General features: G+C 44.3%; 1 protein-coding gene across 10 annotated transcripts in view; it reads left to right on the top strand.

Annotated features, from left to right (window-relative positions):
• Window positions 1-18,537, top strand: part of ZMYND11 (zinc finger MYND-type containing 11) — a 177,295-nt gene that overhangs the window by 47,630 nt on the left and 111,128 nt on the right. For 2 of the 10 annotated variants that reach the window (XM_075922722.2, XM_075922721.2), the window contains one exon: window positions 8,272-8,335. The exons of 7 other annotated variants lie outside the window; for them this stretch is intronic. The gene's annotated coding sequence lies outside the window, so the exon portion shown is untranslated. Of the gene's footprint in view, window positions 1-8,271; window positions 8,336-16,693; window positions 16,843-18,537 lie in introns of all 10 variants that reach the window. One more of the 10 variants, XM_075922720.2, reaches the window with a different exon arrangement.

The raw sequence follows: 18,537 nt of genomic DNA, 5'->3' as shown, positions 1-18,537 counted from the left end.
TTCAAATATCCTCTTACCCCACACCAAGGCTATAATAGATTATGTGGGTGAACCACCCTTAGTTTCTTCTTGTCTGCTTTTGCCTGAGACAAACCTAGTGTGGTGTTTTTTTGTTTTGTTTTGTTTTTTTTTGTGCTAAAATAAACTCAAGCTAGACCACAGTCGGCCAGTAGAATCATAGAACGCTAGAACTGGAAGAGACCTAGAGAGGTCATTGAGTCTGGTCCCCTGCCCTTATTGCAGGATCAATCACTGTCTAGACCATGTAGCAGAACATTTTCAAAGGGTCTGTTGGTAGTGGCTACCTATTTGCATTGTCACAGAAAGAGATGCTGATTGCCACACAAATGGCACCTTCTCTGTTCTTGGAATTGTGTCTTCAGTTGAATGTAGGAAAATGTGCATGGATACCTGTATGGCACATACAATTTACCAGAGCATCCCTGGATTCCTTGGCATCCAAGTATGGATGTGAAATTTTGTTTAATTTTCCATCAACTAGTCAATAAGCAGGGGAGCTGCTGCATGGTTAGCTCCCAGCCCCAGAAGCTAACCCCGTGGCGGTTCTGCCTTTTAACTGTATTAAGAGCCTGCTGACTCTTAATACGTTTAAAAAGCTGAAGGGCAGGGGGAGGACCCGGCATGAGCTGGAACAGCTGATTCTCTGCTCATGCCAGGTCCCCCTGCTGTGCACCAGTCTTAAATGTAAAAAGGCTGGCTCTTAATACATTTAAAAAGCAGAGGTGTAGCATCTAGGAGTAGGCACTTGTGCCCAGTCCCCACTATTCCCCTGTCTCCTTTGCTCCCCACAGAGATGATGCTGTGGGGAACCAGGTGTGTTTTATAACAGGTGAAATTCCTAGTGTTGATAAGGTTTAAACGTGTCAGATGGTCAGCTTAAGCCATAGAAGGCAATCATTTCAGAGTACGGATGTTAAGGACTAATTGACAGGATAGTTGACTAGTCGCTCTCCCTTCTGTCAGATAGAGGTAGCAAGCGGGGGTGGGAGAAGAAGAGGTACTTCAAAGCGGCAGCGCCGCATGGGGCCCAGGATCAGGTGAGGAGACTAGTCGCTTACACCCACTACATCCAAGGCCTTCCTTTCCATGGGCATGTTCACAATACTGTCAAACCTTGTCACCACTGTTCAAGAGCAAATGGTCACTCCCAGGAAACCAACCTCCATGTCTGTTGGAACTCAGAGCAGTCAGAAATGTTTGTCTTCGTTTTCTGCCTCTCAGGGGCAGATGACCATTTTGCGGGGCCCCCCTTTGCCACGGCGCATGCGCGGGGCTTCTTGAAGCGCGGGGCCTGGGGCGGCCGCCCCGCTCGCCCTGCCCTATATCCTCCTCTGCTGCCTCTCATGGTCTATCAGACTCATGACAGACTATGGGTATGCCTATACAGAAATGTAAAACCTATCTCTTGCCTGTACTTGCTGACATAGGCTTGTGGGGTTTAAGCTAAAGTGCTGTTTAATTATGGAGTAGATACGCAGTCTAGAGCCCGGGCTCTAAGACCCTGCAAGGTGAAAGGGTCCCAGAGTTTGGACTGTAGAATGGGCCCAAACTTCTACATTGCAGTTTAAATGTCCTCTTGGTCCAAGCCCCAGGAGTTTTAGTTGGCTGGCACGGGCCAGCTTCAGTTGCCTAATTGCAGTATAGACATACCCTAAGTGCTCTGCATGTTTTATATCATTTGCAAGGAGAAGTGAAATCCCCTTCCCTCTGTGCTAAAGTAGTAGTGTTCTAGAACTGATGCATAAATAGTTTTCAGCAGTGGGTCTCCTGGGCTGGCAAAATATTACAACTGATGCTCTCAGGAGATGTCTTTCCCCAGACTGCTAAAGGGAGCTGTACTTCCAGATTCTTGTCAGCATGTTTCAAACTAGGGATGTCCATAAATGGATATCTCTGCCACAGCTACAAACAAAAAATGCCATCTGTTCTGTTCAAGGAGTAATTTAAGTCATAATTCCTTGCGGGTTGCCCTTCTCCCTTGGACAAAGAAGCTTTTTTTCAAATTTCCCTGATGCCTCTGAGCTTCACATTGGTGAACAAAATTAGACATGGTAAGGCCAGATTTATCCTTATAGCACCAATGTGGTCAAAGCAGGCATGGTTTCACTCACTTGTTTCACCTGGCTCTTAGTCCAGTGATCAAGTGCTGCATCCCAATATGAGATTTCTCTGCCTCAAGGTGTGGTTCCTCAGTGGTTCATGGGTAGGGTCGCCAGGTGTCCAGTATTCAACCGGACAGTCCATTTTTGCACCCTCTGTCCAGTAAAAAAATTCAGAAAATACTGGACATGCATAATGGTATTTCCTGCTCTTCCAGCTGGGCTCCTGATGGAAGCAGGGGGAGTGGCTGGGGAGGCAGGGCCATGATTTAGCAAGTGTTCGGCATTTATGGTTTGTTTGTTTTTTGCTTGTCGAATTTTTAGCACATGTGCTCGGTATTTTTTGGGAAACCATCTGGCAACCTATTCATGGGATTAGAGCAGTGTTTCTCAAAGTGGTCTGCAAAATCACTTTGAGGAACCTGTTAACTGGCTGCTCTGCTGTGTTTACTTACTGGCACAGTGGCCACAGAGCCTCGCAGCTCCTATTGGCTGTGTTTCATTGTTTGCAGCCAATGGGAGCCGCAGCAAGCAGCGCAGAGGGAACTGCAGGCAGTTTGCCTGTGTAGACACGGTGAAGGGCACATGCCAAACAAGCACTGCTGATGAGAATCTCTGGTTAGAAGAGCATGGGACAGTTTCACACCTGAACTGGAACACCTATGGGGGCACATCTCAAAGAACTAAAGCTACTGCACAATGTGAAGTAACCTCTGTTTACTATTATTAGGGAAGAGTAACAGGTTTTGGCAGGTAGAGTATCTTATTTTTGTTAAATGAATTATAGGACAGGACAAAGAAGGATTCCAAGGCTGTGGGTTTGGTTTATGATATCAGATTTATTGTTGAGATTTAAATGACTTTTCCCTCACCCTCTTCAGTGAGAAGTCCTTGAATGGCTTAGACTGGAGCATTGTATAGAAACAGAGCAGCTTCTTGTGGATTGCTCACTCAGTCATGTAATATAGTTACAGATGTAGTTTCTTTTGGCAGGAAAGTTGTACAAGTATGATCTCAGCATTTTTTTCTTGTTTACTTTAGTTTCCATTTTACACTGTTTGTATGTATTCCATACAAATACCAAATTGATGGAACTCTTATGAATAAAAAGTGTTGTTTGTTTTAAATTGTTAAATGCATGATGTCAGTTTTACAGGGTTTTTTTTTTATTGCCATTCTTAGACTGTTTTGGAGATTGTCTCAGAGGGTGCTTACGCAAATCAGTGAAGAGTCACCAAATAGATTTTGTGAGCTTCCTCCAGGGGAAGTTGAGAAGGTGCAATGACAGTTCCAGTAGTGATACAAATAGCTAGTCTGAAGCTTACAAAGTGCACAAATTATCCTTTAAATATAATGATGGATTCTATACTATTGGTCTCAGAACTTTCAGGTGTGCCTATTCAGACAGGAGTCTGAATTCTAGTGGTGTTCAATGAGACCTAGGCTTCTTACTCAGCAGACTTTGAAAATGTGATCCCTTTCCTCTTTGGCCACATAGAAGCTACCACCAATAAAGTACCAGTGAAAATCGTATCCAGGACTCTCTGGTCTGGCAACATCCATGGTCTGGCAGGACCACAGATGTTCATGGACCACAGAGTCCAGGTGTAAGGAGGTCTGGCTGCAAGACAGGAGTGCAGCAGGGGAGGCTGGCAATTCAGCCAGGAGCCCTATGCAGGGGACACAGTGGGGAAATCTGGCCCTGACATCTGGGTAATAGCCGGGGGCTGGCAGTGGCTGTGCAGCTCTGGCCCCGGTGGCAGCCAAGGAGCTCTGGCTCTAGCTGTGCAGCTCCAGCCCCAGTGGCAGCTCTGTCTCTGGCTGTGCAGCTCTGGCAGCAGACAGACCGCTCTGGTTATGCAGTTCCAGCACCTGCCACACAGTTCTGGCCCTGGCAGTGGACAGGGATTTTCAGCCCCAGCCATGCAGCTTCAGCACCAGCCGCAGTGGGGCCAGGGAGTGACCAGGCAGCAGTGGGGTGGACTTGGCCCTCCCAAGCATGGAGTAGGGTGGAGGGACAGCAGTTTAGCACAAGCCAGGAGGGAAAAAGCCTCCCCTGGTCTGGCAAATCTCATTTGGGACCAGTCAGGTCCTGAGGGTGCTGGATCAGGAAGATCCAACTTGTATATATTTTAGAGATGTGTATCTCTCTGTCCGTCTGTAAGTCTATTTGTTCAAAAACTCCTCCTAAACAATAAGGGTGTGTCTAGACTACAGGATTTTGTCAACAAAAATCGACATTTGTCGACAAAACTATACCTGCGTCTACATTACCGCCGAGTTCTGTCGACATAATGTCGACAGAACTCGTCAATTTTGTCGACGGCAGTAAACCTCATTTTGCGAGGAATAATGCCTTTTGTTGACAGAGTTCTGTCGACAGAAGGCATTATTGCATCTACACTGTCCTTTGCATCTACACTCTCATGTTGACAAGCGGCTTGCTTTGTCGACAGAACTGAATGTAGTCTAGATGCTCTTTGTCGACAGAAGTTTTGTCGAAAGTATCTGTCAACAAAGCCTCTGTTGACAAAAGCCTGTAGTCTAGACATACTCTAAGAGCTAGGACCACCACATTTGGAATGCTGCTTTCCTCTTATCATAACTTAAAGCAAGGTAAGGGTATGGTTGTGCCAGAACAATGGGATGTGCCTGAAATTCAATTGTTTCTCATAAAATAGGAAGGAACAGGGTCTGGTACGAGGGACAGCTATACAGCAGAATGACCACAGGGTGCAGCAAGAGGCCAAAGATGGGGACCAGGATAGCTATAACTTCATTGGGTGAGCCGAAGGCAGGGGTGGAGAAAGGGACAGCTATCTACTATATATTTCAGAGAGTTTATTTGTGTGTCTGCTTGTGTGTGTGTCTGCCTGTCCTCCAGTGCGGGACATGAAGTCCTCTGGGTATGCTTGCTGGAGCTGCAGCAGCCATGGACAGGCGCTTCTCAACTGGCAGAGTCTCGCTGCTCTGTCCTCAGCAAGGAGCTGCTGCTGTCGCTGCAGGAGAATTGCCCCCTTCTTCCCTCCCCCCCCCCCGGCCAGGCTGCACCATGTGCAAGCCCTGAGCCCCTGATTGGGCGGGACTCATTAAGCAGCTGTGGGTGAGTGTTGCTTCACAGCTTAGAGGGAACACTGGCAGGATTGTACAGTTAGAAATTTTGAGTTTTTGAGTATATTGAGTTTTTGGGGAATTATGTTTATAAAGCTCTCCACTCCCACACTATCAGGAAATAGTATGAGGCTATCTCTAAGTGTTATTTCTTGTTCTTCAGTAACTTAGCATGCTGGTTTTAGAACACATCAATTTAGAAGAAAATGTACTTACTCCAGTAGTTATATCTTGCCCTTATTTAAAAACAAAAAATCCTAATCTAATTAAAAAAAACCCCACAAACATGTACCCTGTCAGAGATACTAATCAGAAAATTTTAGAGATGGACAGGAAGGGAAAGCAAAGCTGTCTTTTTAAAGTAAATTTGTATATTGCCTAATTTCCTGTCTCTAGCTATAAGGAAATGTTTCTACAGAAACAAATAAGTAGAAAGATAAGAAAATCACACTTACGGTGTGTGCCTCCTACTATGTTCTTGCTTTTGAAAACCAGATTTTCTGCTTTCCCAGCATCCTCTTAAGCAAATCACAGTTTCCTATTTTGAACTGGTTGGCTAACTTCTGTCAGCCACATTGTTTTCCTGGCATCTTTTACTGTTAGGGCCTAATTCTATGTAGGGATGTGAACAGGTAATCAGTTTACTGGTAAGCATCACCCTTACCAGATAACCAGCCCAAGAGCATCACCCTTACCAGATAACCTGTGGCTTGCTATGGACTCACGGCTGCTCCAGCCCCACAGGGGCCACGCGGACTGAGGCGGGAGCTGGGAGCCCCTTGGGCTGAGGGCAGCTCTAGCTGGGCTGAAGTGGTCCCCCACCCTGGATCCCACTTAATCAGTTAAGCATGTAAACCTTATGTTTTACTGGTTTACTGATTAAATGGGATTTTATATCCCTAGATCTACCTTCTGTTATTATTTTATTATTTGTTTGATTATAGGGGTAGCTGTTAGTACCGTGTATTATTAAAATTGGCCAATGTTTCCATCATAAGACCCTCTTAGTTGTGTAACCCACCCACCCCCTTCCCCTGTGGTTTACTCAAGAGCAGGCAACATTCACTTGTGTGCTCAGGCACAGTAAAGGAGTTGGATTGCTGGGAATCTTCTCTCCACCTTTTCATCTTGGAAAAGAGGAGACTGAGGAGGGATATGATAGAGGTCTATAAAATCATGACAGGTGTGGAAAAAGTAAATAAGGAAAAATTATTTATTTACTCCCATAACACAAGAACAAGGTGGTCACTAAATAAAATTAATAGGTAGCAAATTTAAAACAAACAAAAGGAAGTATTTCTTCACACAACACACAGTCAACTTGTGGAACTCCTTGCCAGATGATTTTGTGAAGACCAGGACTTCAATAGGGTTCAGAAAGATAGGTCCATCAATGGCTGTTAGCCAGGATGTGTAGGAATTAAAATGGTCAGTGCTAGGGATGGGAACATGTAGCCGAGTACACAGTTAACTGATGAGCCTGGGCTCAGAGGCAGCAGCGTGGAAGTTGGGGCGGGGGGAGGTGGAAGCCGATACGTGTAGGGAGCTGACTTTTAAGCTAGCTCCATGAGAACACTGGCGCCCACCTCCCTCCAACCTCCATGTGTAAATGTTGCCTGCTGAAAATTTCAGCGTAAATACACATTTACACAAACACATTTCAGCATCCCTAGTTAGTGCCTCCACCTGGCTGGACCCTGTACACACTCACTGGTTCACCTTTGGGATTCTCCAGGAGTAAACCTAGGATAATCTGTGCAATGGGTCTAACTCAAAAATACAAATTTTAAATAATATATGCTTAGAGTTAATTTACCTTTACTTAACATTGTATAATAGACTGACATTAAATGTCACTAATTTAGATCACCAAGCGACAGTTTGATAAATCATAGAACTGAAAGGGACCTCAAAAGATCATCCAGTCCAGTCACCTTCACTCATGGGGGGACTAGGTATTCTCTAGAATGTCCCTGACAAGTATTTGTCTAACCTACTCTCAAAACTTTTCAATGATGGAGATTCCACTGCCTCCCTAGGCAATTTATTCTAGTGCTTAACCATCCTGACAGGAAGCTTTTCCTAATATCCAACCAAAACTATCCTTGCTATAATTTAAGCCCATTGCGTCTTGTCCTATCTTCGGAAGTCAAAGAAAACAATTTTTCTCCTTCCTCCTTGTAATAATGTTCTATGTACCTTAAAATTGTTATCCTGTCCTCTCTGTCTTCCCTCATAGATCCTGTTTTCTAGACGGCTAATACTTTTTTTTTCCCCCATTCCCTGGACTTTATTCATTTTTCCTGAAAGGTGGAACCCAGAACTGGATACAATATGCTATTTGAGGTGCAAATCAATTAACAAATACAGTTTACAATAGTAAATTAAACTTATATAACTGCATTTATACTGTCACAATTTATTCCACCTGAGCAGTATTCCCTGTAAGCTGAAAAGCTTGGGCAGCCACCCAGGAGAGATTCAGATGCTTCAGATGATGTCCACCTGATTAGCAGAGCACCCAGAGTGCCCACAGATAACAGCATATGTTTCTACTGTTGGTGCACATCTGCACATGCCTCAGTGCACATAACATTTATTCTGCACATGGATGGAAAAAGTGAGAGGGAACATCGCCCTTGAGTGCATACTTTTCTGGATTTCAGAGTTCTAAATGATTGCAAGTGCATGCTTGAAGATTTTGTAGCCGGGGATAACAATCAGTTGGTCTAGTGTAGTGGTTCTCAGAATTTTGGCCCATAGCCCACCTGGCTCAAGACAATCCTTTTCATGGACCACCAGTTGCTAATGGAAACTCGCCGTTAATTATAAAATGATGCTGAGCCTTTTTGCTAGTGCTGCAGCTAGGGAGAATGGTTTAATTTAACCAGTAAGAAAGCAAATATTAATTTAAATTATTAAACAGACTAAGTGCTTTAACTCTCTAATGTTAGTTTATCGAACTTCATTTTAAATAATGTAAAATATTAATTTATGTTCAGCACAAAAGAGTCCCATGTTTTCTTTATTTACGGCATAGGTGGGAAACCTTTTCTGGGTAGCAGGCCACTGAACCACAGAAAAATCAGTTAGAGACCACACAGGTAAGAAATCAAAAAAAAGAAAACCCCTCTAAAAAACCCCACATCTGACTGATGTTGCCCTCAACTGAGACACTTCCCTGCTCTGGCTCCACTGCGGGAGGGAGAGGGTTGACGGAGGTTCCGAGCTTCCCATAGGCCAGATTTACTCTTCTAAGGTTCCAGGGTTAGTGGATTTTGTGGACCCTCCCCTAAGCTCTGGGTTTGAACAGAAATGGGAGGTTCAGTGTGTGGGACAGGGCTGCAGGATTTGGGCAGGAGGTAGGGTGATGGAGGGGGTGAGGGTGCAATGTCCGTATGGGAGGTAGGATGCAGGAGCAGGCTGGGAGTAGGGTGTCTGGGTAGGGGCAGGGGCAAGAGCATGGGAAGGTGCAGTGTGTGGCCAAGAGGCGGTGCAGAAGCAAGGGTGGGTGCAACAATAGGCAGGGGAAAGGGTCTGTTACCAAGGGGGAGAGTGCAGGAGCAGGCTATTGGTGCAGGATCTTGGCAGGTTGGGTGCGTGAGAGGACTGGGGGTGCAGGGTCTGGGCATGAGGGGGTGGGGACGCATTTACTTGTCTTCATGCCCCGCACCATTCCGAGGCACGGCTTCCTGCTGCTCCCATTGGCCAGGTTCTGGCCAATGGGAGTAGCGGGGAAAGCCTCCAGGCAGTGCTCCTGTGCACTGCTGTTGCCCTGGCCAGAGGAGTGCTTCTTCCCTGTGAGCTGGATCAGACAATGAGGCTCAGGGCTTTCTCTGTCCTCTCCCTCTCCCAGCAGGAAACTGGTGCTTCAATCTCACAGGGGAGGGAGGATGAGGCTGGAGTGCCAGCACAGATGCCCCACTGCAGGAGGAAGGAGGGGGCTGAGCTCGAGCTGTGGACCACCTTGAAGGCAGCCACAGATCACTAGTGGTCCGCAGACCACATTTTGAGAACCATTGGTCTAGTGCAGCAGTTCTCAAACTTTTGGGCTCCGGAGCCCTTTACATGCGTAAAAATTTATGCAGAGCCCCAGCAGTCCATTGATTGTATGTGTTGTACCTATTGATGTTTCCAGTTTGTCAACCTCGTGGATCCCTTGGAGATGTCTCTCGGAGCCCTGGGGCTCCGTGGAGCACAGTTTGAGAAACACTGGTCTAGTGAATCAGTCTAGCCAAGTTAACAATGGGCAGATCATATCTAATTTAGGATCATTCCAAATTGCGCACCCGTTTTGAAGATTAGAGTTGTATTAACCGGATGTCAGCAACTTTGGCTTCTGATTAGATGAAAAGAGCATTCCACTTTTTTGCAGACTCAGCCCCTTGAAGTCTCTTTGCTGTCCCTGTTCCTTTGCAAGCACTTCTCTAAACAGAAAGGCAGTGGTTACTGGTGCTGCCTGCACTGCAGGCCCACCTCAGTCAGCAACTGTTTCTGTCCTGACTCCAGTGAAGCCTGTCAACAGTCTCTGAGGCTCCCTGCTTAATCCAAGCCCCAGCAGGCTCTCAGTAGCAGCTTCTGGCTTCCTTGAAGGAGCTCTTGGCATGGGTAAAGCTCCAGAAAAGTAATCTCAACATTTCTCCAAAAGAGCCCATGGCATGCTCTCCCTACCTTCCCCAGGAAAGAAGTTTCCCTCTCTGTCCTTCAAGGCATCGTGGGAGTTGTAGGCTCCATCACTGAATTGCAGCACTCAGGATCTTCCCAACGGGAACACTCCTAATTAAATTCAGACGCCTGTCTGGTAAAGGATGCCTACAATTACTATAGTGATAGAAATGTAGCCGTGTTAGTCTGGGGTAGTTGAAGCAAAATGCAGGACAATGTAGCACTTTAAAGACTAACAAGATGGTTTATTAGATGATGAGCTTTCGTGGGCCAGACCCACTTCCTCAGATCAAATAGTGGAAGAAAGTAGTCAACCATACGAAGAAACTCGCACAGATACAGATATATGGTTGTGACTACTTTCTTCCACTATTTGATCTGAGGAAGTGGGTCTGGCCCACGAAAGCTCATCATCTAATAAACCATCTTGTTAGTCTTTAAAGTGCTACATTGTCCTGCATTTTGCTACAATTACTATATCTTTGCCAAATTTTAACCATTCAGGCAGGGGAGGGAGGAGGGAGAAGTGTGCAAGATTTTTCATTGGGCTCGACTGAATTAAATAAGTGAAAAGTAAAAAATTCAGAATGCAGTGATGTTCACGCTTCTACTATTAAATGTGCATATGTTCTCTGAAAACATCCACTCAGTTTGCATTGGTTGTGAAAAAAGCAAACAAAATGGTAGGAATAATTTAAAAAGGGGTAGAGAATAAGACAGAGAACACCTTTATGTAAAACCATGGTATGCCCACATCTTAAATACTGCATACAGATGTGATCACCTCATTTCAAAAAAGATAAATTGGCATTGTAAAAGGTTTAGTAAAGGGCAACAAAAATTACTTAGGGGTTTGGAATGGGTCCCATATGAAGAGAGATTAAAAACGCTGGGACTTTTCATCTTAGAAAAGAGCAGACTAAGGGGTGATATGATAGAGGTCTATAAAATCATGACAGGTGTGGAAAAAGTGAATAAGGAAAAGTTATTTACTTGTTCTTCTTCGAGTGATTGCTCATGTCCATTCGAATGAGTTGCATGCGTGCTACGTGCACAGTTCCTGGAGCATTTTTTCCCCAGCGGTACCCGTCGGGCCGGCAGGTTGCCCCCTGGAGTGGTGCTGCTATAGCGGAGCATAAGTACTCTTGCTGGCCCTCCCCCTCTTTAGTTCCTTCTTACCGCCCGTGACGGTCGGTGGACTCCCTGGATGCGAAAAGGGCACTGGCGTTTTATATAGACAGAACGAGGCTATTTCGCAAATCATCACAGTTGTTTATTGCCTATGATGAGCAGGTGAAAGGGACACTGGTTTTGGCCCAAAGGCTGTCGGGATGGATATCCTCCTGCGTTAGGGAGTGCTATGCTCTGGCACACAGAGAGCCGCCCTGCGTATCAGCACATTCCGCTAGGGCGCGCGCTTTGTCTGTAGCCTTTGGGGTCCAAGTCCCAATTCTTGAGATCTGTAGGGTTGCTACGTGGTCCTTGGTCCGTACGTTTACCGAGCATTATGCCCTCACTCAACAGGTGCGGGAAGATTCCACCTCGGGTGTAGCGGTGTTGGGCTCTATTCTGTAAAACAGAAATGGAAAGGGGGATGGATGAGTGGCACGCTGTAGTGTTACGTGCCTGCTGTGCCTACCTGTTTGAGTTCTGTGTTACGGTCTATGGTTGCACTGCTTGATTAAAGTTACTGTTTGTACTTGAATACTGATGTGGTTGTTCTGTTAGCTAAAAAAGGTGGCTCCAACCCCACCCCTGGGGGGCTAACTTGGAAGTCACCTCATTCGAATGGACATGAGCAATCACTCAAAGAAGAAAACAGGGTTACTTATCTGTAACTGTTGTTCTTTGAGATGTGTTGCTCATGTCCATTTGATTCCCCCCCTACCTCCCCTGTGTCGGAGTTGTTCCGGCAAGAAGGACCTGAGGAGGGGGAGGGCTGGCAGGAGTACTTATGCTCTGCTGTAGTGGCGCCACTCCAGGGGGCAACCTGCCGGCCCGATAGGTACTGCTGGGAAAAAATGCTCTGGGAACCGTGCACTCGGCACGCATGCACCTCATTCGAATGGACATGAGTAACCCATCTCGAAGAATAACAGTTACAGGTAAGTAACACTGTTTTCCCATAACATAAAAGCTAGGGGGTCACCAAATCAAATTAATAGGTAGCAGGTTCAAAATAACAAAAGGAAGTTTTCTTCATGCAGCGCACAATCAACCTGTGGAACTCCTTGTCAGAGGAAGTTGTGAAGTCCAGGACTTTAACAGGGTTCAAGAAAGAACTAGATAAAATGGTGTCCATAGCCTCTGTCAGAAGCTGGGAATAGGTAACGAGAGAGAGATTGCTTGATGATTCCCTGTTCTGTTCACTACCTCTGGGGCATCTGGCATTAGCCACTGTCGGAAGACAGGATATGGGCTAGATGGATGTATCTCTGGCCATTCTTATGAGGAATATAAAACAGGAAGCACACAAAACTTAAAAAAAGAAAATGCACTTTTATCCACCATAGTATTTTTATCATTTTGTGGCACAGTCTCTACTTCTAGCTAGATAGCCTGCTGGCTATAAGGTAAATGTGGATTTGCTGAAGTTTAGCTCTTCTGTTGCTTCCATATTACTGCTGAATGTGCATTTTGCAGCTGGGCTCATAGCAGTAAATGGACAAATAGGCCTGTCTACTCTAGCCGTTTGAGTTTCCCTTGAGAGCAGTTCCACTGAAGGTTGCAATGGTGGGAGCACTAAGACAGAATTCTCGATGCTTCCATTGTTTTAACAACCTCGCCATTTAGATTTGCTCTTGAGTTAAAATGCCTGTGATTGTAATCCCCAGTGAAGTCCATGATAGCACTCACTAGAAAAGCTGCACTAGTGGAAGCAACAGTCTAGTGCAGTCACAGCATTAGAAGCTTTGCTAAAAAGAGGATTTGCTGCAGTTTTATGCAGAATCAAACCATAACAACTTTAGGTAGGAAATCTCACTTTTTAAAGGAGACTGGCAGACTGTTTTATACAAACAAAAAATTATGTTGGGATTATCTCCCAATCATTAACAAAACTGCACGCAAAAACATAAAAATATTACCTGATCCTTCCTTTCTTTCATTTGCCAAATGCTGAGTTCACTATCTGCACTTTTTCCTGCAGCAGATGAAATCACTAAAACTTGATAGTCCTATTCTTCTTAGAAGCAAACTTGGTGGAATTCCCAAATTTTAACACAGACTCTTCAGATTCTGAATTTCAGAGCAAGACTAAGTCAGATGATCGGGAATAGAATTGTTGAATGGATTTTAGCATCCGATGCTATGAGATGTGACCTATAGCTATCACTGACATCATTACACTTTCTTTTTGAATGACAAAGAAACTTTTCCATTCCCATTTTGTACATATAAGATCATGCTGAAGAAATCTCTAAGAGTTAAGTCTTAAATTAAGTCAAGCACTGAAGTGACAATTATGGAAGCACCAACAGAAAACAAGTAAAAATGAAAGATGAGTTGGGTATATCAAATCCTTTTTAAAAGAATCCCAACATATAATAAATAAAAGAGGGACTTATAGATGGCAAAGGAACTCCAGAAAGTAGATATAATTACATGTGAAATCTTAAAGGTATGCTTAAATTTGTTGAATAATGGAATTGACTTAGTTATGTGCAAAAATAAAAAATGAGGTTAAAAGAGCAGTCAAATTAAAAAGCAAGTTGTAAAGGAGACTTTTTTTATTGAATTAACAAGGAAGAATAAAGGCCAGCTTTCCATAATCACAGACTCTTTCATTAGGTTATGGAAGAGCAAATCAGAGCTACAAGTGGAATGGTGAAGTAAGAAGTTTTATACAGCGAAATATGCCTGAACAGAAATATTTGCAATGTTGTTGAGGCTGTGTTGGTCCCAGGATACGAGAGAGACCAAGTGGGTGAGGTAATATCAGTTATTGAACCCACTCCACTGGCAAATGGGGATTGCCAAATACACATGAGCCCCTGCCTTGCCTTGCCGCCATGCCTGGATTCCCTCCCTCTCCTCCCCCCACCTGGCTCGAGCCCCGGCATGTCCCTTACCATGTCTGCCACGAAACCGAGTCCAGGTGCTCCCCTAAGATCTCAGTGGTGAACTTGTTGCATAGTGGGTGCTTAAAATCATAATTGTGGCATTGTACATAACACACCCCAATTGACTTTAGGGAAATCTTCCTTTTATGCTAAGAGATTAGGTTTTACGCTCAACAATGTATACCCTGTAACATCTGCCCTCCACTTTTCATTACCGTGGTATAGCACCGACCATGCTGCACGCTCCCCAGCTCTGTTAGCTGACCAGCTATTACAAATCCGAAGACGAAAACTTACTAGGGATGACATGGTCAAGGAGTAAATGCAATCCTCCTACTTGTTAAGTGAGTGGAGAAATACGCTGCTGCAGATATGCGAGCGAAGTGTGAGGACAGGAGAGCGTGCAGGGAACTGGAAGTGAAGAATCAGGAGAGAGTATCGATGGTCCTGATGGTTGCGATGGTAGCCTTCCAGGACAGCCACATGCACAGGAACCCCCTCCAACCTTTGTGGACCCACATTCCTTCCTCACCGAGTTCCATAGCCGCCTCTCCCAGTGGCGCAGAAGGTGCTGGGGTGGAGGGGCTACTCTCACTCAATTTCCAGAGATAATTCCTAGAGCAGACGGTTGTGATGTATCTGCCTCCCATCCCACCCTCCCCTCCAAAGATCCCACCCTGGACTCCTTTTATGTCTTTGCTGTCTTGCCTAAATAAAAACACATAATTTCTGAAAAACAGTCTCTTTTTTGCTTGTGTTGAAGGGCTTGGAGGGTTTACAGGTTTTACAAGCAAGCATGCTTAATGCAGGGCACTTCATCAAGAGCAACATGCATGACTCATATCGCTGTCTGACCATTCATAAAGTTGTGTTTCATAGTCTTTCTGATTTGCAGTACCCCTTGCTATGCTCTCATTATTGCCCTGGTGTCTGGCTGCTCGTAATTTGTAGCTAGGTACAGTGCATCGATTTCCCCTCTCCCTCCCCCGTCATATAACTTTCCCCGTTACTCTCACAGATATTAAGGAGCACACAACACATTGTCACTACAATGGGGAAGTTGCTTTTGCTGAGAACTAATTTAGTCAGTAGACTGATAAACCTCCTTTTAAATACCCAAAGGCACATTCTACCATCATTCTGCACTTGCTCAGCCTGTAGCTAAACTGCTCCTTACTGTGGTCCAGGCTGACTGTGTATGGCTTCATGAGTCACAGGAGCAAGGGTCAGGCTGAATCTCCAAGTATCACTATTGGCATTTCAAAAGATGCACACGTCATGTACCTTTCCCAACCATCCCACGTTGATATCCATGAAACAGCCCTTGCAGCGCCTGCTGCACCATTGAGAAGAGCCCCTTGCAGTTTATGTACTCTTTGGCTTGATGGTTGAGTGCCTAGATGGGGTATGAGTTCTATCTATCACCCCAACAACTAGGGAATCCCATTGCAGCAAAGCACTCCACTATGTCCTGGATGTTTTCTACAGTCACTACCCTCCGTAGCAAAAGGGTATTGATTGCCTTGGCTACTTGGAACACAACAGTTCTTCCTGAAGATTTCCCCACTCTGAATTGATTCCCAACTGACCAGTAGCTGTCTGGTGTTACAAGCTTCCACAGGGCTATTACCACTCACTTCTCAACTGTAAAAGTGGGTCTCATTCTGGTATTTCTGTACTACAGGGTGGGGGAAAGCAATTTGCAGACTTCCATGAAAGTGGCCCTATGCATACAAAAGTTTTGCAGTCATTTCTGATCATCCCATAGCTGCATCACAATGCAGTCCCGCAAGTCTGTGCTTGTCCCATAGTACCAAAACTGGCATTCTGCTGTGTCCAAAAGATTGAATGCTGACAGCATTTGTCATTCATTCAACTCACGTGCTTTGTAGAAGAATATGTTCATGGCCTCCTGAGATTGATTCGCATTCCAGTAGACCCTGGCTATGCTCTGGATATACTCCAGCATAAGGTGTGCCATGTTTAATATGATAGACATAATACTTTGCACCTGGACGAGTTCCATAATGGGTTCCATGCTTACCCTGTCATGGTGTCTGTATGGATAACCAGGGGGAAAAGGGCATGAAAAGACTGTTTGTCATTGCTTTCAAATGGGGGGAAGGAGGGAAACGAGTGAATTATGGGAAACATATACCCAGAATCACCCGCTGCACAGTTGCCATCCCAGTGTATACTGGAAGAATAACTTAGAACGCAAAGAGTGAGAATGCTACCCACAATGCATCACTCTCAACGTCGGCAGTAGCCACCCTACTGGGGATGCACTACTTCAAACTACATTAAATATTTGCACCCAGTGGGGACATGCACCTTCCATTTTACAAAAATCGGGTGCTAAAAATTAACCTCAATAAATTCAGCTTTATGTCGTAGTGTAGACAAGGCTTTAAGTATTATAGCTCTTTTGAACTCTGTTAAAGTCCTGTTGTGAAGACCAGGTTAGGTCCATCAATTAGTTCCATTAGCCAGAATGAGCAGAAATGGTGTCCCTAGGCTCCTCTGTCAGGGGCTAGAAATAGATGACAGGAGAGGGATCATTTGGCAATTACCTGTTCTGTTCACTCCCTCTGGGGCATCTGGCAATGGCCACTGCCAGAAGATTGAATACTGGGCTAGATGAATCTTTGGTGTGATCCAGTATGGCCGTTCTTATGTTTTTATGTTCTTATGTTCTCTCTTCCCTTTGTGTCTCTCCTTCCATCACATCTTTAGCACAGAGGGGAAATAGATGGTGGAGTCAAAAAGGACTTGGATGTGTAAGAAGAAAAAAGGACTTGGATGTGTAAGAAGAGAAAAGGACTTGGATGTGTAAGAAATGCAGAGGTGTGATAGGCTCAGGAGGGACAGAGGAAGTGGAATGGGTAAATAATAATCAAAAAAAGATGTGTAATTCTATCTTCCTGCTGTCAAATATGCAAGAGTTTTGGGGGAATTCCATTGCTTAGCTGCAACCAAGTGAAAGACGAGAAAACTCATACAAAACTGATGGACTTTTTTCCTTTTCAACCCTTTAGTTTATGATAATGTGTAAAGATTCTGTGGCCAGGCTTTCTCTCCCTTCCCCCATCACCACCTGCCCTGCCATCCATGGCTGTGGTGCTGGACCTCCAGCTGCTAATAAAAGTCACAAACATGTCATGGCTCCCATGAATTTTTGCTTATTGCCTGTGACTTTTACTGAAAATAAATTTAACAAAATCTTAAAATCATGTGTCTTCAAATTTCACCTCAGAAAAAGTGTGCCACAGCACCAGAGGACACTACCAAAACTAAATCTTGTGAAACTGACAACCACAAAATTTAACAGTACATTTACTGCGCCAGGAAAATATCCATGCCAGAAAAATAAACACAGTCCTCAACCTCACTCATAACATCCAGCTACTCATAGAGTGTCTGGAAGGCAAAATGACACAGTGCTTTCAAATTTCTGCTTGTCTTCTCTTGACAAGTTGTGGGGGAGGAATTCCATGGCATGGGCAAGGATTGAGACAGTTTGCTGGAGGTGGATTGTTATGCTGGTTTGACAGAAATTGCTATGAATAGAAGTGGTGGACAGCTCAGCGTAGCAATGTGTGTCCGTCACCTGAAAGCCATTTGCTTCTGTAAATTTTTATTTTTTCAAGTTACCATTTGCTTTTTGATAAGTTTCTCTTTACTTTTCTGCTTTCTAAACTTTATTTTTTCCACCTGTGTTTTACAAACTTTCACAATGAAGATGAAAAAAGATTTGAAATTATATTCAGTTGTTACCTATCTTAATGATTTTCTTGCTGGTGAATATTAACATTGCAAATAAGTTTAATCATAGTTTTTTTCCACTTTTCATCTTAGGGCATAAAGCATTCTGTGCTTGATCTCTGTTCAGATGCGAATGTTTGTGGGGAATGTTTGAGGAAAATCTTTTTAGATGAGGGAAACATGACTATAATAAATAACCTATTTTTTATGAAAAGTCTGAGAGGAGTAACCATGTTAGTCTGTATCTGCAAAAACAAGGAGTCCTGTGACATCTTAGGGTATGTCTACGCAGCACGACTAAAGTCGAATTAAGTTACACAACTGCAGCTACTACGTCAATTGCGTAGCTTTGGTGAAAATAGCTTAGTGTGGCTTTTGGCGCTGTCCACACATTAGGAAGTCAAAGGAAGAACACTCTTCCTTTGGCTTCCCTTATTCATCGTGAATTGAGAGTTACCATGAATCGAAGTCCATGAGTCAGAGTAAAAAGTCCTTCAGCTCAACATTATTTCGAAATAAAATCTTGTAGAGTAGACGCGCACTATGTTATTTCGGAATAAAATCAATTATTCCAAAATAATACTGCTATGTAGACGTACCCCTAGAGACTAACAGATTTGTTAGGGCATAAGCTTTCATCAGATGAATTGGAGTGGAAGTTACAGAAGCAGGAGTATATATAAGGAAGAAGTTGCTTGTGTTAATGAAGCTAATCAAGTTAGAGTGGAAGTGGGTTATTCGCAGTATTTTGGATTAGAGATATGACTATCCAGAGAAGGGAAATTGCTTTTGTAATGTGTTAACCAGTTGAGATT

This window comes from Pelodiscus sinensis, chromosome 2 (assembly GCF_052426305.1).
Source record: "Pelodiscus sinensis isolate ZL-2025 chromosome 2, ASM5242630v1, whole genome shotgun sequence".
Taxonomy (NCBI): Eukaryota; Metazoa; Chordata; order Testudines; family Trionychidae; genus Pelodiscus; species Pelodiscus sinensis.
This window is presented reverse-complemented; position numbering and strand designations above follow the sequence as displayed.